Source organism: Trachypithecus francoisi, unplaced genomic scaffold (assembly GCF_009764315.1).
Source record: "Trachypithecus francoisi isolate TF-2019V2 unplaced genomic scaffold, Tfra_2.0 Lachesis_group1, whole genome shotgun sequence".
Taxonomy (NCBI): Eukaryota; Metazoa; Chordata; class Mammalia; order Primates; family Cercopithecidae; genus Trachypithecus; species Trachypithecus francoisi.
This window is the reverse complement of record NW_022681454.1, coordinates 88,670,618-88,696,233: the sequence shown is the minus strand read 5'-3', so window position 1 is coordinate 88,696,233 and position 25,616 is coordinate 88,670,618. Positions and strand designations below refer to the sequence as shown.

General features: G+C 36.5%; 1 protein-coding gene across 1 annotated transcript in view; it reads right to left on the bottom strand.

The window, feature by feature from the left end:
- CCSER1 (coiled-coil serine rich protein 1) overlaps nt 1–24,978 on the bottom strand; it is an 870,293-nt gene extending 845,315 nt beyond the window's left edge. Inside the window, exon 1 of the mRNA XM_033214831.1 lies at nt 24,520–24,978. The gene's annotated coding sequence lies outside the window, so the exon portion shown is untranslated. The remainder of the gene's footprint in view (nt 1–24,519) is intronic.
- Between the last annotated feature and the right edge of the window lie 638 nt (nt 24,979–25,616).

Here is a 25,616-nt window from a genome sequence, read left to right as displayed (position 1 = left end):
CCCCATTTTCAGCTCCAGGGATGAACCTTGGTTCACTTAGGCCAGTATGTCCATTCCTTCATCCTGGCCTCAGGTTAAGGGCAAACTTGTAACCTACATACACCAATCAAGGTAGCTCTCAAAACACTTTCTTGAAATGTTGGGGCAGTGTCTCTTCTGGAGATTGTGGTGCCCAGTTGTGAGTTTCAGAATTCACTCCTGCCACCTTCCTACTAGTCAAGGAAAAGAGTTGAGATGATAGAGCAGAGAGAGAGAAAGCAGAGGTTCTAATGAACTGTGTCTGTGCTCTCCACGTGAACCCTTTTAGTGACACAAGCTAAGAAATCCAGTGTTCTTTAAGATACTTTGATTCGGGTTACTTGCAGTCGAAAACATTTTAAAATGATATGTATACACAGACTTAAGGACCAAATTCTAATATAACTTATTCAGTGGTGATTCCTTTACTTAATATAGCTGGAGATAATCTCTTCTTTTTTTATATTCACTTTATAGTGTTTATATTCTACCTATTTAATGCATTAGGGTCCATAGAATATTTATCATAGCTACTTCCTTAGACTGCAAGCCCTTTAATGCCAGATCCATGTCTAATTCATCTTGTTATCTTTCACAGTGTAAATGTAAATACAAATTTACATTGTAAAGATTGAAAAAATAATTGTTTAATACTGAATAATTAAATAACTGAACAAATGGAAAAGAATCTATTGATGTAATGATCTCCTCAACTGAATTTTGTTTTAATAAAAGTATAAAATGATTATGAGTTTGCTCTCCAGGTGTACTCTTTGTACCATTAGTTTTCTTAATCACACAAAGTATTCTGACAGTCTATCAATTTATTCTAGAACTTTAAGATTAAAAATCATTAAGAGAATGGGTATATATTAAAAATTAAATGCCTGTTAATCTCTTTTGTGGCTTGAATATCCATATTCTATTTTAAATGACTGATCTGAAAGTTAAATTACAAAGAAAGACTCCCAAATGGTAGATTTTATAGAAATCATCTTAAAGCTAAACATTTTAAAACAATTGAATATTAAACCTAATAATCTAAATAAATAATACCTAAATTAAAATTGATACATATATCTTTATGAAGAAACCATATATCATTATGTTCGTTAATAAATCTAAAATGTGGTAGCAAGAATATATTAAAATGCTACCTGTACAATTTTACCTCTGGAGGCTTTAATTATTCCATTTCTTTTATTCACTATCATTTCATTTTGCATAAGTACGATTTTCTTAGGTACATTTGAAAGTGTTCCAGGCATGGATTTTCATTATTCAGTGATAGGAGGACTTTAGTTCTAATTGCTTTGACAGCTTTTCTTTAAATCTTTCATATTCTCATTCATGCTAATCAACCAAGCAAGTCTTTGTCAAGCCAGAGCAGCGTTGTGGAACCTTTTATTAAATCAAATGCTTCGCTTTTGTGAGGAGGAAAAAAAATAACAATCTATTCAAAAAGATTTTAATAATATTTTAAATAAACTCCAACTGCAAAACAATAAAATAATTCAGAATGAATAGACACATTGGATACGTTTATTCATTGACCTAATAATAACTACCTGATTCCTTAAATAGACAAACTGATTATTAAAGACATCTATATATAAATATTAAACCCAGTGCACAGCTTCAAATATGTTTTCTCTATAGATATTTAGATAGAATAGAGTTGGCTTGCTTAGTAAAGCACTGGTCTTTCTTCTTAATAATTACATTGTCCCATACATAAAAAGATCACTGTGGTTAATACTGGTTTTAACAACCTACTGCTTATTACATTTAGGACATTGAAAAGAGTGATGAAGATGAATGAGGTACAATTACAAGTAAATGGTTATATGTTCAAAATGCTTCATGAGCTGGTAATAATCTTTTAAAAAAAAAACAAAAGGTGAGTTTTCTACACATACATAGTGGTATGCTTAAAGCAGCAAGTTGCAGTATTATTGACATCCTTTCCCCACTAATAACTACGTAGGAATTCATCAAATGTGTGAAATCCCATGTTTTTGGCCCACATTTGCAACAGTGACTGATGTTACTATGGGAGTCACTATTCAAAAAGAACAGAAAAATAAATATGAAACTCAGACTAACTAATAATGATATTTTACTCATTTGGAAAACTGAATACACTCATCCCTCGGTACCCACAGGGTTTTTGGTTCCAGGACCCAGCGCAGATACCGGAATCTGTACATATTCAGGTTCCCTCAGTTGGTCCTATAGAATTAACAGAGAGGAAAAATCAGCCCTTGGTATTATGTGAGTTTTTCATCGCATGAATATATTCAATGCATGTTTGGTTGAGGATGTGGTTATCCCCTATATGGAGGGCCAACCCTATTTATTGCAAAAATCCACATTTAAATGGACCCATGCAGTGTTAGCCCATTTTATTCAAGGGTCAACTTTATAGCTTATGAAGTCAGCATAAACAATGGTGATTTACAACTTCTTTATGGCGTTGACCTGTCTATAAAAGTTTCCTATTATTTTACTCTGAAAAACATTAAATGATTGCTTTTACATACAATGCAGACTTAACATGAATATGAAAAATATGTTGCTCTTTTTTTCTTTATTGGATGTTTCTATTTTTCCTGCATCACTAAATATCTTAAGTGAAGTTCAAGAGCACTAAGTTTATAATAATAAAATTTTCAGCTAAGAACAAGTCTGTTTCTGATTTTCAAACACTACCTAAAGAAGTATCATGGTTTAGATTATTATAAACAGTTTTTCCAAAATTGTCATATAGAGGCCAAAGATATTCATAAATTTTTAATTTTAATTACTTGCTTTCCTTTTCTCAAAGATTAACACATTTTTTAAGTATAACTGAATGTTGAGATTGTCTGAGAAAAATCTCAGAGTAATCCACCTGATTGGAGTAATTTCCCAGTTGATGCTCAGTTAATGACACTACCTCCAGTATAAAAATCAAGCATAGAAATGGACAATTTCATCAGTATTAGACTCCCATTGTTCTTGAGTCTAATGGCTTTGCCTGAAAACAGCAACAATAAAATAGCAAATGTTCATGAACAGAACTTTGGTTAGGTTCCGTGTCTATAGGGTGAAGTGGTTGAGAGCCCTACTGCATGGATTGGCCCCTTCTGCTCTACTACTTTCTAAATCTTTAAACTTGGGCTACTTACTTTACATATCTATCCTTCTATATCCTCATCTTCAAAATAAGAAAAGCATCACCTACTTCATGAGGTTATTGTGATGATTAAATGCATTACTATGTATAAAAATCTTAGAACAGTAGCTGGTAAATACTAACAGCTGTATCAGTATTGGGTGTTGCCTGCAATTACAAATGTCATGGGATTTCAGAATTAGATGCCACAAGAAACATTGATAAAATTCTAACAAAGCCAAAGTATCTTTCATATTCTAAAATAGATGTCATTACTCATGTCTTTCAGTTAGGGTGTGATCTACTTGTAAAAATAAGCGTAAGATTGACTCAAGAGGTTAAAAGACAGTATTCCTAGGCCTATGCCTTCTAGGAGGAAAGTACAGGTATAGGTATGCTTGTGTTACAGATTCAGCTTGATAGCTCCACAGAATGAGATAGAGAAAAAAAAATAAGTTAGCTAAAGCCAGAAGTACTAATTACACAGTGACATCATAGGTAAAACATTTGATTTCCAATCCTCAGGTTTATCTGTTACAAAACTGAAATCAAAGTAATTGTCCAGTGAGGTTCAAATGAGACAGAGTTTGGGAAAAAAGATGACAGACTCTAAAACTTCTGAGGAATGCTTTGTTCCTGGTTGTTATGGCAGGTACGTAAATTCCAATCTCTCTGATCCTTCTCTCTAACCAAGAAGCCCTTGACTCTACAACCAGGATTACATCTGTATCAACCCTGTACTACCATATCCTAGACAATGTGCATTTCTTTGTGCATTTTTTTGTTTTATAATGTGTCAATCCAAGTATACTAACAATGCAAAAAAACTGTACAATTTTTTTCCTGATTGAATATTTTCAAGAGACTTTTCTAAATAAATTCATGGATTTTTCTAAATAAATTCATGGATACTCTAGTGGATCCACAAACTATCAGAACTTACAAGCACTATTATTTTTCTTATGCACATGTGTTTATTTGGGTGAAAAAAATATAAACCATTAATTTCTTTAACTCCTAAAAGTTGCCTATAACTATAAAAATTAAACGATAATTACATACAATTATTATTATTATTATTATTATTATTATTATTTTGAGACATAGTATTGCCAAGTAGCCCAGGTTGGAGTGCAGCGGCTCAATCTTGGCTCACTGCAACCTCCGCCTCCCAGGATCAAGCAATTCTTATGCCTCAACATCCCAAGTAGCTGGGATTACAGGCATACGTTACCATGCCCAGCTAATGTTCGTATTTTTAGTAGAGACAGGGTTTTGCCATGTTGGCCAGGCTGGTCTCAAACTCCTGACCTCAAGTGATCTATCCATCTCGGCCTCCCAAAGTGCTAGGATTACAGGAGTCAGCCACCATACCCAGCCTTTTATAAAATTATTAAAATTAAGTTATAATTATAATCTTCAAATGAATTATCTTGCTCACAATCACATTCTAACCTACATAGTATATGTTCACAATCTCACTTTTTTAAAAAAATGAGGGCACATTAGTATAGCCAATATAATGGCATTTCTGTTTTAGAATAAAAATGTGAAAATGTTTTCAAATCTTTGTATTTACAGATGTATTCATATCATTTTCAAACCTGAAATAATTTTGTCATGAAGATTATCAGGATTACAAGCCTCTTGCTTTTAGTACACCTGAATTGTTCAAATGCTACTCACTTTGATGCATACTTAGCATTTGTGCATTTCTTAAAATTCTCTTTCCAGATTAATCTAGAGTAGCCTGTAAGGTACTTGAACATTGCCAATACTACTTTTATGTCTATAATTACTAGATGCATATTTTAATAAACCAGAAATAATTCATGGTTTGTCAAGTCTCATTAATAATGGAATACTTTTGACCTAATAAGCAGTTATATAAATCAAATCCAAATAACAACTAATTCACCACATACAAACTGTGTAATTATTGACAAGTTAATGAGTTTTCTGTGTCTCTATTTTCATAAACAATAATGGGGATTAAAAACCTATATCATAGGGTTGTTGTGAGAATAAAATTAGATAATTAAATTTGAGAAATTCAAAATGTCTTACACACAGAAAAATACAGACTGTCTTACGCATGGAAAGCATTAAATGACCATTAAATTATTACAAAGTATTAAAAATAAATAAACACAGTAACAAAGAAATAAATCATTGAATAAATGAATTAAACAACTAAGGAAATAAATAAATAAAATAATCAAAATATAAGTCATAGCCTGAAGACAATTAGAAGAAACATTGTGGTCTGACTTTATAAATTCTTGAGATCATAAAAACGAATATTTAATCTTATATGTTAATTACTTTTAAAAGAATATCATAGTGTCTTAAAAGGAAAATAATTTATGTGTTTACAGAAACTATTAGCAGTATTGATGCTGATTTGACAAAATTCAAACACAAAACAGCCTGGTCAAAGCAATGCCACATCTTCAAGTTAAGGAAAATTGATCATCTTCTAGTGGAAAATTTTCAAAAGTGCTGTTCTAAGAGATGTATAATCCTCTGTATAAATAATGATCAACTATTAAGGCATTTTATGAACATAATCCAATTGTATCAAAATTAGCTAATATAAAATTACACTAAGCCAATTTCGATAACAGTTAAGAGTTAATAAAATTATTAATACTAAACTAAATTTTCCAAGTTCACAGCCCTATTTTATTATTTAATGTGTATCTTTAGTGTGATCTGCTCTTTGAACCAAGTATAAGCTGCTGGACCAAACCTGCCAGTAATTAGAATGATAGTAGCTGTTTTTCTAGGCTAATTCAGACATTAATATGCACCATAGAACAGATGATTTTAAGAGGAAGAAGATGATCTAAAGATCATGCCCTTTACGTTTGTTAAATTTAAACATCAGAACAAGCATAATGTGGGTAAAGTATTATTTTATACTCCATAAAAATTTAAAGAGACTTTACATATTAAAATATTCCTCTGATCTCCTATTCTTGCACAGTAGATGTACATTAAAATTCTATATCTGTGCTATATAAATTGGGGCTCACTTCTCAAAAGACTAGAAATACAAGAATGTTAAAAACGAGAAGGTTACAGAATCATACATCAAAAGAACAGTACTTATCTCACTTGTTCTGTTTCACTACCTGAGCTGAATATTTTATTTTGAAACATTTTTCCCATTTAAAGTTTTTTTTTTTTAAGTCTTGGGAAGGTAAGAGTGTTAATTCATAGATAATAACAGTTAGCTTCCTGAAAATGCCAATTATTAAGCCATATAATAGTGGTTCAGAGATTATGTAAAGAAATCTATCAGCTGTTTAGTTGTCAATGTCACAGGGAAAAAAGGTATCCTAAGATAATGCCTATGAGTGCACAGATCAGCATTATATGAAAATTCTGGCCTTTAAAAAATTTTTTATTATCTGTAGAATTGTTTTGTTTTTATTGCACATATTAGGCAAGGATGTTTAATTTTAGCTCCAGATTTTAAAAACTCCAAAGAATGAAGACATGCTAAGAGAAAAAGTAGAGTTTTGATTACAAAACACTTCACAGATAGAAAACGTTAATACAGTCAAAACAACAATGAAAACTCCATAACCTATCTTAAGACAATGACTGCATAAAGATGATATTCCCTCACAGTTTAGACATCAAAGCCAGTTCCTATAAACACAGATGTGAATTAAAAAACAAAATCACGATTGACACAATAGATATTGAAATGTGAAATACAGTGAGTCAGCCCAAGCCTACGGACAGTGTAAATCCAACTATGGATGCAGAGCATGAAACTGAAAAGCACACTGATACAGCAATGAAATTTTATTTTAAAGGCAGTAACATATGACACAAAAAGCAGGCAGGAGGACAGTTATTGTTTCTTTTACACTTCCTAATTTTATAATGTGACTCTTTAATTAATTATGTGTTATTTTGATTATGTGGCATTCCACAATCACTTACATGGAGTTACCTGATGCATAGAAAATGATGTATTTTGTTTGTTAAATTGAAAGGGTACCCTATTTCTCTGAGATTTTTATTTAAAATCCAATTGGGGCCTATGAGATTAGAATATTTTAAAGGTAGAAAGTAACGTAAGAATAGAATTAGCATTTCAAATGTTATCTATAAAGCAAAGAGAAATAAATTCTTTGACTTTTTATCATAATATTTGATACCTGGAAGTTTACAGGCCATCATGCTTTTATAACCAAAATTAAACTATAGGTAGCCAGAAAATAAATTGCTTATAATGACAATAATAATGGTGGTAAAAATTTTGTAGAAATAATACTCAGCAGTAATTAATTTAGATGAGCTCATCTCTTTGGTTGGTTTTTAGAATATCACATAATAACAGTTTAAATAGTGGATAATACAAAAAGTAAATGAGTAAATGGGGCATTTGAATGCACAAAGGGGAACCTAAGCATTAGAATAAAATAATTTAAATAAAACTGTTCCCATAATGCAATAAAACTACTACAGTCTGAATATCTGAAATTGGCTGCATGTAATTGTGATATATAGAAAGCAAAAAGTCCTATTTGATTATTATACTGTATTATGGAAACACTTTAAATTGTCCAGGTAATCTAGAATCCAGTTGGTATTTATGCCTGAAATGATGACTAGATATGTTCTAACTATATTCCACTACTTTATCACGTTTTTCCCTCACTGCTTAAACGACAGTTTACTCAGCTTTTCACTGTGTGCACTGAGTAAATTTGAGTTCACATTCATAAACACCTCAAGTAATTTATATCCAAGGCAGTGGCAGTGAAGCAATTATTCATAATTCATAGTGGGATGAATGTTACAAGAGGTATATGATGATCATACACAGGTACTTGACTTAATGATATTTTACTTTAAATAATCTAGACACCTATATGTCATACATAATAGGAAACAGCAAAGATGTCATCCACCATTAATCCAATGAATAGTAAACTTTTCCTTCCCCAATAAAGTTTCCCTAGCAAGAATATAAACATTACCTAGTTATAATTTGAAAAGGCAAGGTATGGGAGCACGTTCAGGAAAGCTGTGACTTATAATAAAATGAAATTTCAAGAAACAAATCCAAGTTTTGAGAGAAAAATGCAGTAGATAGAACAGCCTGAAAAGTAATAAGTGATTTATATCTTTCTCTTTTAAAAAGATATCTTACAGTTTGGAAACTGAAGTGGTCTTACAAGTAATGGGAATACAGACCAGGAAACATAATGATAACAAAGGAGATGTGGATGAAGATTGGTGGCTCGTGCCTGTAATCCCAACACTTTGGGAGGCTGAGGTGGGAGGACTGCTTGAGCCCAGGCATTCAAGACAAACCTAAGTAACATAAGGAGACCCCGTCCCTACAAGTAACAACAACAAAACATGACTTGGGTGTGGTGGCGCATGCCTGTGGTCCCAGTTACTTGGGAGGTTGAGGTAGGAGGATTGCCTGAGTCAGGGAGTTTGAGGCTACAGTGAGCTATGATCACATCACTGCACTCCAGTTTGGGTGACAGAGCAAGACTCTATCTCAGAAAAAAAAAAATGTGGGAATGGAGAAGTAAAATAATTGATTCTAGGAAGCATATTCAAGATTTAGTTGTTAAAAAATAAAGAAAAAAGAAAAGTTATTCAACAATCCATTCATTCAACAAAAATTTACTGAATACTTGATATATTCTATAATGAATGATATATTAACACCTGGTGTGTGCGTGTGTGTGTGTGTGCGCGTGCGCGCACTTGCTAGGAAATAGAAATACAATGGTGGAAAAAACCAGACATGAATTGTGTTCTCATGAAGTTTACAGTCTAAAAAAACAGATATTATTTAAATAATCTCACAAATGATTATAAAATTGCAGCTACCTTAAAGACTATGAAAGAAAGGTATATAGTACATGGTGCTGAGAGTTTAAAATAGCATGAAGACATGATGCTTGACTTGGGAGATGAAGCTTGAGAAGAAATTGGCTTAATAAGGCAGGAATGGGAGACCATTCCAGGCAGACAGAAGAACATGCAGTTGAAGGCATCAAAAACAAAAACATGTTTGCTGGAACTGATGTTTGCAGTAGCAGAATTACTTCTTATTGCCTGTCTTCCTCCTCTTCAAATGAGCCAAGTATTATAACCACCATCATACCAGATATTTGCTTAGAAAGCCCAGTGTACAAAAAAGTAAGCCTTCCTCACTTTTCATACATCCAACATTAACACTAGGAAGTGACACATAGTGTATATTAAATAAAAATTAAGTGATTTCATGTAAATTTGCTTAATTCCTGCTATTGCAATATATGTGTTATTTTATTCTGAAAAACTGGACAATAAATATAACAGGGATAATCAAAAATACAGCTGTAGCAGAAACATTTAAAATTTATGCAATTTATAACACAAAGTTCTAACCAAAACCGTAACAATTTTTATAAAAATCCTATATACCTAAAAGAACATGTAAAATTCTTAATAAAGAAAAGAAATAATAAAGAGAATACATAAATTTTCTCTTTAAAAAAAAAAAGTGAAGGTAGCCAGAGGCTGTAGGGATCAGGAAAAACGGCATAAGCAGCAGTTTCAAAGCTAAAATTGTGGCTTACTCATACAAAAAAAAAAAAAAAAAAAAAAAAACGCGGTAAATAAATAAAACAATATCCCTCTGTTGTATTGTGCATTTGCCTGTATTAGTATACTTTGCATTCAGCTGTAGTTATTTGGCAAAGCTAAATATGATTATGCTGAGGGAAAAACACACATGAAAGAACTTCCACATTTTACTAACACAATTCCCCTATTTACCCATCATGTTGGAGCTAATTCCCACTACAGAAAAATGCATTGTAGCAGAACAGACTGTACTTAATTGTCTGGTGCCAACTAGGTATTGCTCACAACTCAGAGTGCTGCAAAAGAAACTCCCCAGGAGGGTTAAAGTCGTCATGGAAGGTTTCATGGACTTAGGCCTGTAATGACAGCTGAGATTTGCATAAACAGAAAGGATTAAATGCATATGCTTTGTGTGTGAGGGTGCTCTAAGTTACATGACCTTAACAAAGTAGAAGATCTGTGTCTGGATTAACAAAGTGTGGTGAGCTCACAAAGGGCCTCCAAAGCCAGGCAGTCAAATCCATATTCATTGAACAAAAACATAGAAACACAATGTAGTTTTGGGATAGGAAAGCATTAAAAATACCCATTTAGAGCCAGTAAAGCAAATGTTTATTACTCTATACTATATGAAGAGCAAGACTATCAATAAAACATGACAGTCCACTTGTCACGCCTCTCTGAACATATACTGAATCACCTTTGCACAGGCTGAATACAGGTACAAACCCATTAATGTGCTAAAAAATGTGCTAAAATAAACGTATGCATAGTCAACATTGTCCAAATTAAGTGACCTGCAGTGGGCAAGTATACCTTTCAGGATCCTATTTTACATACAACGTATTCTTAAACTAACAAGTGTAATAACTTGGCATATTAACCTTGACATGAGGGTTTTATCTGCGGGGGGAGGGGATTGCTCATGGGTAAAATGACATTTCATTGGCAAAGTTGGAAATGTGCATTTCCATTCCACAAATTTATTTATCAGTCAATCATCTAACACTTCTGTGGCTCTTCCACTAGAGTTGTTAACACACTTAAAAGATATAGTCTCCTCATTCATTTAAAAAAAAAATTATTCAATTGCATAGCATTGTCTCTTGCACATATTGCATGTTAAATAAATGATAAAGAACACACGATGACCTGTGTCTTTACATACCAACAACTAACCAATGCCAAAATATCTCTGACCAAAGAAAAAGTATGTATGCACTAACATATTATGTAAAACAGAAAGAGCTTAACATATTATCTTTCATCCCTTGTTTTGGTTAATTTTATGTATCAACTTGGCTGGGTTATAATGCCCAGTTGTTTGATAAAACATTGCTCCAGATGTTAATGTAAAGGTATCTTGTAGATGTGATTAACATGGACAATCATTTGACTTTAAGTAAAGCAGATTACCCTTGATAATGTGGGGTGGGCCTCATCTAATGAGTTGAAGGCATCAAGAACAAAAACTAATGTTAGCCGGAAAAGAAAGAATTCTGTCTCAAAATTGTAATATAAAAATCCTGCCTGAGTTTCCAACCTTCCAGTCAGTTTTACAGATTTCAGTCATGTAAGCCATTTACTTAAAATAAGTCTTTCGATAGATAGATAGATAGATAGATAGATAGATAGATAGATAGTCTTGTTGGTTCTGCTTCTCTGGAGAACACTAAACCCTTCATTCTAAAAAAGTAGACCAAAAATATCTGATTAGAAGTAAGTTATAAAAGACAGTTTTCATAAGAAATTAATTACTACCTGTGTACATGTGTTCATACACACATATAACAAAGATTGATACAAGTTTGTCTTAATGTCACAAAGTACTCCAGTCAAAAATTTTTAATTCAATAAAATTTGTTTTTGATGTGAGTGTGAACTGCGCTACTTTCCTTTGTCAAAAAAGAATGTAATCTCAGCAGGACCCCATTTTTCTATAACCACACTCTTCAAAGGCAATCATCACTTTTGGTCCCTAAGGAGTCCTAAACTTGACTGAGTACTGAGGATTCCTAGGGCTGTATTTACACAACACAAATGATTCATATGATTGCTGAAATTCATCCCTTTCTCTTAAGTTCCACTACAAAACACCTAAATTTTGCGCACACATACTAATTCTTTAGAGGGTTTTAAGGCAATTTTTCTTTAGATAGATTAAACATAGCTTTTATTATGCATATTTCAGCTCTAGTAATAATTAGAAAATAGCACTAGTGGCCTTTAATCGATACAATTAATGATGACCATATTATTTGACATAATTGCAAATATTTAGCAAAGAAAGTTTAGGTTTTTAAATAATCAATTTATTCAGTATGATTACTGAGAACTTTCGCTTTATTCGGTTTTCATTTTCATACATTTACTTATTTACTTTTGAGATGGAGTCTCACTCTGTCGCCCAGGTTGGAGTGCAAGTGGCATGATCTCGGCTCACTGTAACCTCCTCCTCCGGGTTCAAGCAATTCTCCTGCCTCAGCCTCCCAAGTAGCTGAGATTACAGGTACCCGCCACCACACCTGCCTAATTTTCATTCGTTTGTTTGTTTAGTAGAGACAGGGTTCATCATGTTGTCCAGGCTGTTCTCGAACTCCTGACCTCAGGTAATTGGCCCGCATCAGCCTCTCAAAGTGTTGGGATTACAGGCATGAGCCACTGTACCCAGTCTCATTTTCATACTTTTATACCTGTTATTCTGAATCTACATTATTTCTCTGAGTTACACAACTGTGTTCTCAAGGAAAAAAATTACCAAGAAATACAGCTTTTCTTTTTCTACTTCATAATTGGAACATTACTGTTGGCAATATGTGAAAAAAAAAGAAAAAAAAAAGGAAAGAGGAACATATGACCCGAAGGACAGATAGCATATATACTTCAAAAACATGAAAGTTAGAACTATAAAGTGAAAATATCCTCCATCTAAAGGTCACACAGCTATTTTCCATGGCTTATGCACTTGGAATACAGGGAATTTCTGACCAAAATAGAAACCATGGAACCTAAACTGTTCAGAAAATATCCCTATAAGGGAAGATACATATGTGTGTATATATATGTGTGTGTATGTGTGTATATATATATATACAGAGAGAGAGAGAGAGAGAGAGAGAGAGAGAGTTTACCAACATCATGCAAAACTGACCAGCAGATCAATACCACACTAGTGACAGGATATCTTTCATGTAAATAAGAGTTTTTCTATGATGACTTAGTCCCTTTTTGCCACATTGGAAACTTAGGGCAACGATGTGAGAAGGCAGGGTGGAGATCTGGAAACAAGCACACTCACTCTGTGTAGCAAGCTGGGATGTCACTAATGTGGCTACTAGAAGAAACAGACAAACAAAACCAAAAGTCTCCCAACTTCTGTTCTCAACAAGGACCATCGATTATATGGGGACAGGAAACATACTGGGTTTCATTAACTGATACATGCACAGGGCCTAGTAACATTTGTTTACTGAATGAAAGAATTCTGGCAGCCTCACATGATCTCAGATTTGTCAACATTTCAAAATGTGAATCTGGGCTGTATAAAGTGGAAGAAAATACCATATTCCAAAGGCCTTAAAAAGTGAACATGGAGTAGGTGTTCAGGATTTTGATTTGAGGAAGTGACAAAACCGACTCTCCTTTGACCTCCATTCTCCAAATTAGTCTGTGCCACTGCTACTTGCTTCCCCAGACCTCACTAACCCCTAATGCATGTAGTTTAGGTGCCACTGTTCCTCCAGTCCTTTCATTTACTTTAAGACTTTTAGCCAGTGTCAGCTATTCAGCTCCAAATTTTCAGTCTATGAAACAGCCAGGGAGGGCAGTGTTCAAAGTGAGCCTAGGTAGGATTCAGAATAGTGGTTAGCACTGGAAGTAATTCACATAATGCAGAAAAAATTCATGTCACTCTCAATTGGGCATAGTGGGGCGCACCTGTAGTCCCAGCTACTCAGGAGGTATAAGTGAGAGGATCACTTGAGCCCAGGAGTTTGAGGCTGTATTGAGATACGACTGTGCCACTGTACTCTGGCCTACGTGACAGAGCAAGACTTTGTCTCCAAAAAAAATTAAAAAAAGAAATCCACATCACTCTTAAGCAGTAGTGCATTTATTCATCCATTTCTCACTTGCATATTGAGTATCTTCACATCTCTAGTTTAGACCAGCTGGTGGGGAAAGAGAAAAACATTTTTAAAAAAACCCCTGCCCTCATAAAGCTCACCGTCTACTGAGTATGAAGCACAAAAAAGCAATGAATTATGATACTTTAAATGGAGATTTGATACTAATATACACAGGATATTACTGGAACTCAGAATATGCTTCTTATGTGGAATTGAGATGGGCTTCCATGAATTTACTTTTGAAAGGAACTTTGAAGGGCCCACTAGAATAAGCCAAATGATGGAAGGTTAGTAATTGCAGTTAAATAATGTAGCATCTGCAACAGCAGACTCTACGATTAACATAATCAAAAACAGCATATTTTGCATTTTTGCAAGAGAGGTCAGCAAGATCTAGTACCCTGGATAGCTCCTCTGCGTCAAAGGTGACTGCAGATTGATGTCTAGCAGATTGGAATCGAGATGAGACAATCTCCAGAACTTCAAATTTACTAATCTGTTTTATATTCAAATTATAATTCCTTAGCTTTTAAAATATCTCATCCATTTACTTCCTGAATCAGGCCTCTGAGGCTGGGTGCTTTCTATATCACCATCCAATGAACCTGACTCTCCTCAGAAATATCCTGAGAGGCAATACCTTCCTTCTCCTCACTGGATAGTTAGCACTCTGGGGTCTCTATCCCCTTTCTGTTTCAAGCCAGGCTAGAATTCATAATATATTGTCCCTAAAATCAATGTAAAACTTCCCATTTCAGTACCCTTCCTCCTATCAGAAACTGAATTGTTGTTGATAATGAAGCTATCTCCCCAATTCCCCTATATTTACACTTTGAAGTACCCTGTAAAGGAATACCCCTCAAAGCCAACTTTAGTCATAATGTTTCTAAAAGTTTATATACCTGTGTACAAATTTGTAATGTTTCATTTAATGGCCCAGTTTAGTAATCTGTACTTTAATTTTTAAGATTTACATTATAGGCGTCACATTCTGACTTTTATGGAGCTCATTTATGAATGAATACTTTTAATATCCCTTGGTCGATTATACATGAATAAAATATTAATAGCTGAAAAAGCCAATAATTATTATTGAGCTATCTGTGCACTAGGTAACATTCCTTTGAAAATTTAAGAATCTTATTGTACAAACTCTGGGGTTTTGTTATCTCTAAAATATATTGAAACTTTGTCTGAAATAAGTTATTCTTAATTTATATTTATAACAATGAATTTGGGTCTTGTTTAGAGCTAGTATTTTCCTCCTTTTCCTAACTTCTCACCTGATGTTTCTGGGATATATGCATGGTTTTCTCACCTCAAGCTTTTCCTAAATGTCTTGAAGAATATTGCCTATTATAAAGAAGCACTCACAACATATTTTATATATTCAGATTTAATGTTTTGGTCCTTTCTATATCTATAAAATAAACAAAACTAAACAAACATAAAAACAGTTCTCTAAAGGGAAAGTTGCCTAGAAAGTTAACCATTTATTTTTGCCATGCCTCTAATTGATGTTTGGTTTGCTTTTATTTATAAATATGATGTAGGTTTGTGATACATTATTTGCTGCTATTGCAAAACACACACACACACACAATCAACATTCATTAACAGATTTATAAGATTTAACAATTTCCAAGAAAAGCTAATTTCAGTAAATAGGTACATAAATACAGCTTAGTCTGAATTTGTTTAATAAGAATGGTATATCACTGATACCCCCATGAAGGCTGAATTAGAGTAGTACACTTAGCTGAGCAAACACTTCTTTTTTTACCTTTTTCTTTTTTTAGAGACAGGGTCTTGCTGTTGCCCAAGCTGGAATGCATGGTGTGATCATAGCTCACTGCAGCCTCGAACTCCTAGGCTCAAGCAATCCTCCCACCTCAGCCTCCCAAGTAGCTAGGACCTACAAGAGTGCTCCACCACACCCAGCTAACAAACACTCCTTGAATACAGGTACAGTACTAAATTTCACTAATGAACTGGAGAAATTAAAGATGAAACCTTATTGTGTGGAATAAATTTCATCAATTGTTCTACATTCTAAATACATAGGATACAAACAAAGTTATGAAGGAGAATGCAGAAGAGTCATATCATCATGAACTTAAGTGACTAGAAAAGATAAACAGGTAAACCCTAAAGAATTCATATGTACACTGTGCATATATTTGTACACATATATCACATTTGGACACCAAATAAGATATGGAATTACAAGTACTTCATTTATTGTGGATTAAGCTGTTCAGTAAACACCATAAGTTATTGGTAATTTACACTTTAAGATTATACCAATAAGAGGTGCATGATTTTTGAAACTGACGGACTTCAACTATGTAATAAACATTTATAAAATATTTGTTGTCAAAGATGATACATGACTGTCTTTCTAGTGGGGCACAGCCAGGTAAGGAAAGGTTATATTCCGCAAAATGAGGCAGTCTGGTGATGGTCCTAACCTGGTACTACACCTGCACTGTAGTTTAGAAAGCACTCCAGAGGTGCAGCTAGGCCAGGTGCGGTGGCTCATGCTTATAATCCCACCACTTTGGGAGGCCGAAGCGGGTGGATCATGAAGTCAGGAGATTGAGACCATCCTGGCTAACACAGTGAAACCCCGTCTCTACTGAAAACACACACACAAAAAAAATTAGCCGGGCGTGGCGGCGGGCGCCAGTAGTCCCAGCTACTCGGGAGGCTGAGGCAGGAGAATGGCGTGAACCTGGGAGGCGGAGCTTGCAGTGAGCAGAGATCACGCCACTGCACTCCAGCCTGGGCAACAGAGACTCCGTCTAAAAAAAAAAAAAAAAAAAAGCACTCCAGAGGCACAGCTGTAAATACTTATAAAAAGTCTAACCAGTCTAAGTATGCAGGAGCAAGACAATATGCCATAAGTAGATGGCATCATGGAAATCTAAGAGTGAGTATTGAAATGAAGCATACTTCTAAGAGCTAGCAATGTTTGGAGATCCAGGAAAGTGTTGTGTTTTCTGGTGTCTGCTGGCAGATAAAATGGCTCAGGAAATGAGATTGTTTCAGAGGCAGGATCCCAGTCTTTTCTTTAAAAAAAGGTGGGGGGCCTTGCTCAAATGCTAGGAGGAACAGTGAGATTGGGTAATTTATCAAGATACAGGGGAAAATATTAAGCGAGAAATCAGTTTCAGTTATATAAGTAAGCCTAATTACTAGAAATACGCTGTAATGTTAGAGTTGAATATCAAAGGCTGCTTAATGTTAAGTCACAAAATGTTAGGCTAGAAATCAGTTAATTTTTTCATTATATAGAACGAATGCTTCTGAATCAGGAGCATAGCCAAGGCTCAAGTTAGAGTTAATTCTTCCGGTGACAGAAATAGATTTTGACAAAAGCCACAAAATAAGCCATAAGTGAAAAATTAGTTAAAAAAACATTTTTTTTACTCCTTGATATTATTCATCTAGTTTTAGTCATGGTTTTGACTGATTTAAACACATTATAAAATATATACAACTTTGTATAGTCTTGAAGAGAGCTTCAAAATAAAAAAATTTAACTTTCTGTCCATTTAATTCTACGAAATTAGCCGAAATATATCCTTTGCTATGAACATGTGAACACTGATTAAATCCACAGTTAAACAGATGAACCGAAGAATAAAAGTTAAAAGAAACTAAATTAAATCTGATAGTAGCAGTGAACATATTTCCTTTTCATGGGGGGAAAGCTAGATTCATAACTTGCGCATAAGCTCAACTTTTCTTAAGCAACATGCTCAAAGCTCTGCATGAATCCTTCCAGAAGATAAGCTGCATAACTTCAAATATGAAGTGGAGTATCTACTGTCTGAACTTTCTCTGCATGAAGGCACACATTCACAAAATTATACTTGGTTACATCTTAAATTTTCATTAAAGAGTTGAGTGATTCTGACTAAATAGAGTAAGAGAATTGTGGTTGAATGGCACTGACAGTGCACAATATCCCTATTAAAAATAGCAATAAGAATATGGGACTACCAGCCTTGCAGGTCCTCCATCTCCAAGTCCTCCTTCGGTCACTGTTGCAGTGACCCAAGAAGCAATGGCAGAATCATTCAAGATGGTGGCAAAGGATAGGTAATACACAGATATTGCTGCTGGGCCCTTGGTTAAATTAGGAATAAAGAAGATATATACTCCTTCAGACTTTCTCTGTTTATGAGTTTCATATTTTTTGCATCATTATAATTTTAAAAATCAAAGTTTGGTCTATACAGTTTAGCAGATCATAGAACAGAGACTTGGTTTCCTCATCTCTAATATATGCATCAAACTAACTTTACAATGTTAAAATGACATGACATAACATTATAAAGTGTACATCATGTAAGAAGTGTCCAGCACATTACAGTCATTGCTATTGTTGTTAATAGTATTTCATAATTTGCAAAATAGGAAATAACTATGTTTGCAAAAATTCTAAGATTCCCCTTATTTTTAATATTTCTTAAGGTTTATTTCTTTGGAAAAAATTAAAAAATCCTTAGAATGAGGGCGCAGAAGCTTAGTTATTTATTCATATATTCTTTTAACCACTATTTATTGGGCATGTACTATGTGCTAGACATTGCTAACACTGATGAAGCAATACTGAACCAATCACACAAAACAAGTAAAATTTAAACTGCCAAAAGTACCACAAGGAAGAGGAACATAAATGCAAAACTATATATAACAGGGCAACTGATGTAGAAAACAAGGCCAAGAAAGGTATCCTTAGGGAAGTGATGATTGAAATAGAGAAGCAAGGGTTTGGTGGAAAGGGAGAGAAATAGTGGTATAAAGGAGATACAGGATGCGAACACATTATCCTTAACCTTGAAAGACGTAGAGCTATGGTCTAAAATTTATTTCAGCAGTGAGACTTAGAATATTTCACATGTGTGACATTATTATTGTACAGCTAAAATAGCTGTAATCTTATCCAGAGAAAGGTGCTTACTATATGCCAAAACCAAAAATATCACGAGAGTCAACAAAACTAAACAGAAATTGGTCAATTTGTGTTGTGCATACCATTTACGTTATAACTAACTACCAGTAAGGTCCAGCCTAGGGTCATTACTATCCAGTTAAATTTTCATGTATTCCCTCCCCCATCAACAGCAAATTCTTGCACAAGCAATGGGAACTCATTAAAAATTTGGTCAGAAAACATAGTTGAGGTGCAAATCTTTTGATGGACAATGTAATATTTTTCAAAACTGAATATCTGAACCTTAGTTTACTACCAGCTGACGGAAGTACTTATTTATAAAACAGAAGAAAGACACAGCCTTCAGTTTTTACTCTAAAATATTGTAGGTGAGTGGCTTTCAAATTCTAGAGTGCATAAGAATCACATAGAGAACCCCACCCCAGAACTTCTGAATCAATCAGTCTGTGGTGGGGCTACAGATACGGCATTTTAACAAATTTATGGTTGCTCCTATTGCTGCTTAGGGGATCACATTTTGAAAACCACTACTCTAGGTTAAGAACTGTCACTAGATAATAAAGTGTTGCTTTATAAAAGTCCTTTGGACTGTATGTAGTATAAAAGCACAGTTTAAAAACTCAAAAATTTTAATCAAGTTTAATTAATATGCAGTGTAAATGATGCAAAACCAAAAGCTGTGCTTTAAGTTATTCTAGGTATAGGGCCAGGACTTTGGCAAATAAATTCATTAGTTAATGATCTAAGCAGAAATCTTTTAACAATTTGTAATATATCAAACACCTCAGTAAACATTTCCAACAAACACCTTTTAAAAAAGTGTAGCCTGCATGGAAACAACTTAAAATACAATATGGTTGTTTTAAAGTAGACTGATAACAATATCTTGACAATGTATTGCAGTTTAGAATAGCCAGCTTCACATTTTCATATTCAGTTTAAGCTTCATAGTAAAACATGTTTCTTTTGTTATAGTGTTTTCTTCTCAATCTCCCCATCTTTTTTCACTGCTTCTCCCACCCCAGACTTCATGTTTTATTGTTAACTGACACTCTAGCACAGAGAAGATAATATTGCTGATAGAAGCGTATGTACTCACTATAAAGCAAACAGATTTTGTCACTGTCCAATAGGGAAATCATGCAGAAGCTGTCAGTCATACAGTGGATGAAATCACATTATTGAAATGATACACCTGTGACACACAGTCCAAAACCAAACTTAAAAGGTACCAATTAACAGATAGGCTAGTTTGTACCCTAACTACATGGGGAATCATTTCATTCTTGCATGAATATAAAATTGGTGATTAAACAGGCTTTCAGTTTTGTAGGAACTCTTTATCTATTCACTGTCAACAAAATACATATATGAAAATATTTTAATTCAACTAATCTGAAAGTAATTCCATTTGGTTATTTATTGAAAGTCACGTCTAATATTTGCGCAATTTCCTTACTGTCACCACAGCATACTTCTGGGGTGTCATATTGAATAGACAGACTCAAAATCAATTCAGATGTTTCCCTTTTATTTGTGAAATGAAGAAATGCATTTTAAACAGTTTGTCTAAAATCAACCTATATATACAAAGAAAAAAACAACTACGTTTAGAATAGAGAAAGGTCATGGTGTTATTGTTAATACAATTTATTTATCAGAAGATAGTTAAATTAGCCATAAAATTGTTGCTAAAATTCTAAAACGTTCACCACAAGCTCTGTATCATACCTACATATTTATGGCAAATAATATAGGGATAGATTAACTATTATGTGGCTGCATACAATAATGTTAAATAAAATCTAATCTAATAGATTCGATAAATCTAAGAAGTTTAAAATAAAATATTATATAAAATATATTATTAAATAGAGTACACATTTTATATGAAGAATAAAATGTTAAGCATTCAAAAGATGCTATTAATATTGTTATTCTTTTACACATCATCACACTTCTTTACAAAAAACCTAAAAAGATTTGCTTAAGGAAATACCGAAAACACCTCACCATAAAGAGGTTACACGTACACCACTTTTACTCAACACATTAGTGAGGTGGATATATTTAAATATTTAAAGTACATATTCTCTACAAGAATTCTATTGTACTATTGTAGTAATACAAGTACATATTGTCTATTAAAAGGCAACATAAGCCAGGCACGGTAGCTCATGCCTGCTATCCCAGCACTTTGGGAGGCCGAGGAGGGTGGATCACCTGAGGTCAGGAGTTCGAGACCAGCCTGGCCAACATGGTGAAACCCCATCTCTACTAAAGTAAATACAAAAATTATCCGGGTGTGGTGGCATGCACCTGTAATCCCAGCTACTCAGGGAGCTGAGGGAAGAGAATCTCCTGAACCCGGGAGGCAGAGGTTGCAGTGAGCCGAGATTGCACCACTGCACTCCAGCCTGGGCGACAAGAGCGAAACTCCATCTCAAAAAACAAACAAAATATAAAGTTAAAGATTTGTCTTCTTAAATGTGTAAATATTAACAATGAATTTCAAGAATAGAATGTGGGCAGGGCGCAGTGGCTCACAACTGTAATCCCAGCACTTTGGGAGGCCGAGACAGGTGGATCACGAGGTCAGGAGTTTGAGACCAGCCTAGCCAACATGGCGAAACCCCATTTCTACTGAAAATTCAAAATTTAGCTGGGCAGGGTGGCATGCGCCTGTAGTCCCAACTACTCAGGAGGCTGAGGCAGGAGAATCGCTTGAACCCAAGAGGCTGAGGTTGCAGTGAGCGGAGATAGCGCCACTGAACTCCAGCCTAGGTGACAGAGCGAAAATCCATCTCAGAAAAAAAAAAAAAAAAAAAAAGGATAGAATGTGTAGAAGGATGTACATCCAAAACAGACTCAACCTGCACTCTGCAAAATATCCAGCAATATCTTAATTTATGTCAAAACAAACTTATCTTCCCTTATGTGTTCTTTTCTATTATTCCAGGAGACTTGCGTCTTGTACCTTATATTTTTCTTATCCACAATGTACTAATCCTACTTATCCTTTAAGATCAAGACCAAGCAAGTCTTCCCTACCCCCAAAGCATTCTCAAACAAAATCCAGTATGCAATGCTATGGTCATGCTCTGAACTCCTGCGATACTCATTAGACATGTAATCTCTTATTGTTATGGGCTGTTAACTCTACACTCAAGCATGAGCATCAGATTCCTCCCACATGGCAAGTAAGTTCCTGAAGGACAGGGAACAAGGAATCTCTCACTCCTTCCCAGTGCCTAGACACTAGTGCCTTGCACACGTTAGGCCCTTTATTATGAGCATTATGATGAGTAATAAAACGCAATAAAGGTTTGAATAACTATTATTGTAAATATATAACAAATTTTTCATTTTCTACTTTGTTTTATCTAAATTAACATTCTGTGGTATAAATAATGTATCTTTAAAATCATAAGCAGTTGCTGATTCTCTTGACTGTCAAAAAACAAAATATTCATAAATCAGACTTTTAATGATTGCAGTAATACAGTTCATCAATTACATTTTTTAATTTCCTATTATATCTATGTTCCCATCGTTTGGGATAGTTGAGATAATAACCCTCAGAGTGGGGTTCTCCATCTGAGTTCTAACCTAATATTTAAAGTTGCACATGCTTCCGTGTTGAAAATGTATTTCAAAGTAATATAAATCTAACAAAATCAAAATATCAAATCCTTAACTCTACTTTTTTTTTTCAAAGAACAGGACTGTTAAGGAAATCAATAAAACAATACAAACAACAGTTGGTTTGTTTTGATCAAAATAATTAATTAATTTAAATGAAGACAAATCACTCTGACAATAGGTCGACCAACTTCTCTTTTTTCTCTGTGAAACTATTGAAAGGGTGGTTACAACATGAAACTTCAATATTTGGAAAACATTGTGTTGACAGGCTTTTAGAGACATCTCAGTTTGCAATATTAAGGATACTGTCCTATTACTAAACCCACTCACAGTTCTATGAAAGTACAGGTGGCTACTTTTAAGAGAAAACATTCATTTTATAAGCATCGGGACAGGCACTGTCCCAAGTCATCTCTAAGTTTCAAGTTACGTATCTGGAACATGTACCTGTTATAATGTTACAAAGCAAACAGAAAGAGAAACCAAAACAAATTATGTTACAGACTAGATTAACAGTATTTTAGGTCTTCCCTTAATAACCAGTTTTGAAGGAACCAGTGATAACTGACCCCCACCTAGGTGTCGTCTTCTCCGTTCTCCCTAAGGCTTTTAATAAAACCAGCTTCACATTAAACGTGTACACATTATTTTTAATAGTCCTTGAGGGGCAGAGAAGGGAGGATGTGTGTTACATTTCAATAGGAAGGCATTCAACTGTAAAGATTTCAGAAATAAAAACTGTTGAAACCAAGTAGGTATTTCCTGACTTGTAAGTCCTACTGACCGCCTGAAAAGGTAAGAGGGGTGGAGAAGAGGACATAAAAACATTAAAGGGCAAATAATCTGTAACTTCTAAGAAGTATTTTTTTTCTACCTGTAAAAATATGAGTGATTTTTTTTACTTCATTTCATATTCCAGGTCCCACGAGAGGAAGGGAAGGCATAATTGCTTCTAATTCTGAGGCAGAGAGAGGAAAGAGAGAGAAAGAAAGCAGTTCAGGATACACTAAAGGAAACCCCAAGAAATTTCACAACTCTTTGCCATAAATAGCCTTTCTTCTCACCCTGGATACCTCCTCCTTTACATCAGCAAGGCTCAGCCTCCACGCACGCAGAAGCACCATTCACAAATCCTTCCGTCACCCTTACCCCTTGCTGGCACCGTGTGTACGAGTCCCTGGGACACAAGCCAAAAGTCGAAGGGGCCAGGGGGCCACATGCGGTTTCAGCTTACGGCTTTCTGCTCAGGTGAACCAACCCACTGGTTAGTCCGGAGCGCGCACACACACACACACACGCACGCACGCACACACACAACCTGGGGCCCTTGACGCGCCACCACAAAGCAATTGGTTCAATCTAACTCGCTGCTGTTACTGCTGCTCCGAGCAGGGTCTTGCTTTCAATCCAGGAAACCGGCACCAGAGGACAAGCAGGCGGAGGCAAGAGGCGGTCCCGGCCCGGCACTGCGGTTCCTCCGGGAGCCCCGGGCTCCCCGCCCCCTCCTCCCTTCCCCCTCTTCGCCGCCGTCCCCCCTCAGCACCCGCAGCCCAGGGCGCCAGCGCTGACCGGTCGCCTCTACCTGCGGGACGCGAGTGGCGAGGGAGGGGAGCGACCCGAAGCCTGCGCCAACTCTTGCCTCCTTGGCCAGCGCTCCGCATCGTCCTGGAGCGGCCGCCGCGGCCGCAGGCAGCAAACCACGCAGGAGCGCGGAGGAAATGGCCACGCAGCGCACTGGGAGCCGCGGGCCGAAGGGGAGCGAGCCCGCCTGCCTCCTTCCCACCCTGCCCTCAAGGCCAGGTCTCAGCGCCGAGCACGCCGGGCCCGCGGCCGGCGCTCCGGGCCTGGGCGCGCGCTGCTCCCGGACGGCCCCTACACGGCGCGGTCACCTGCCGAGCGGTCATCCCCGCGTCCGCCTGCGGCCGGCCCCACACAGCGGCGACGCGACGCGCGCGACCCGCTGAGCGCTGAGGCACCAGGGGCGTTACTACCTTGAGGGCTCCGTGCGCTTGTTAAGGCTCCTCCCGGGCACTCAGGGATTTATGTCTTCGGGGCACGGGGGTGTCCTTCCTGGTCCCCCTCCTCTGCCCTCCCTCCCCTTCTCTGCTGTTGGGCTCCTTCTCTCCACTCCCAGTTGCACAGAGTCGAGCTGCGTTATTTAATAATCCTCCTGCTCCTCCTGCCTGCGCCAGCAGAGCTGCTCTGCCCGAGCCACCGCTTCCCAGTCAGTCATGTTGAGAGAGAGAGAGAGAGAAAGGGGGGGTGGGAGAGAGAGAGAGAGAGGAGAGAGAGAGAGAGGCGGATTGGCAGTAGGTCGGCGACTATTTGTGGTGAGGGAGAGAGGAGCAGAGCAAGAGGAGGGCAGGGGAGGGACATGGGGAGGCGCTTCCAAGTGTGTGAGTGCGCGGACTGTGACTGTGTGGGGTGCGAGAGAGCCACCTCCCCGGCAGGCCGCGCTCCCAGGCTGTGAGGAGGGCGGGCCCCAGCGCGGCCTTTATACAAGCCGGAGTGGGGTGGGCTGGGCGGGGCGGCTTGGAGGGCGGCGCCCGGCCCACTGCGTCCGCCGGCTTCCCCGCACGCATCCTTTGGCATCGACGCGCGCACACCCACTGCTGGCCCGCTGCTGAGTTTTCATTTTAGGGGCAGCAATATCCCACCGCGCTGACCTGGCCTTTTCCCCCAGCCCATCCTCGTGCTTACGTGGAGTTCAAGTGCATGGGCAGGTCAAGACTAGAGAATAGGAGAGTCTGAAGAGATGTGAAGTGACTGCGGGGATGCTGGAAATAAATGCACTGTATTTCTCCTCTCCAAGGTTCCGATGTTATCTTCTTTCTCTTCCTACTCTAAGGGAAGGAATTACCAGATTCTTTCTCTGCTTTTCCTTCTCACCCACACAATTCACATCCTGACAAGTGTCTTCCTTCCTCAGTAACAAGAAAAGAAACCTGGCTTCTTTCCCTTAAGCAGGTCACACCTCCCAGAAACCATTTGCAGTAATCAGTTCTGTAAGATAATGGAAGCACTGCGACTGTGTCCGAGAGTGGAACTTGTGTTCCTACAAGGAAGGTCCTACACAATACAGGCATTA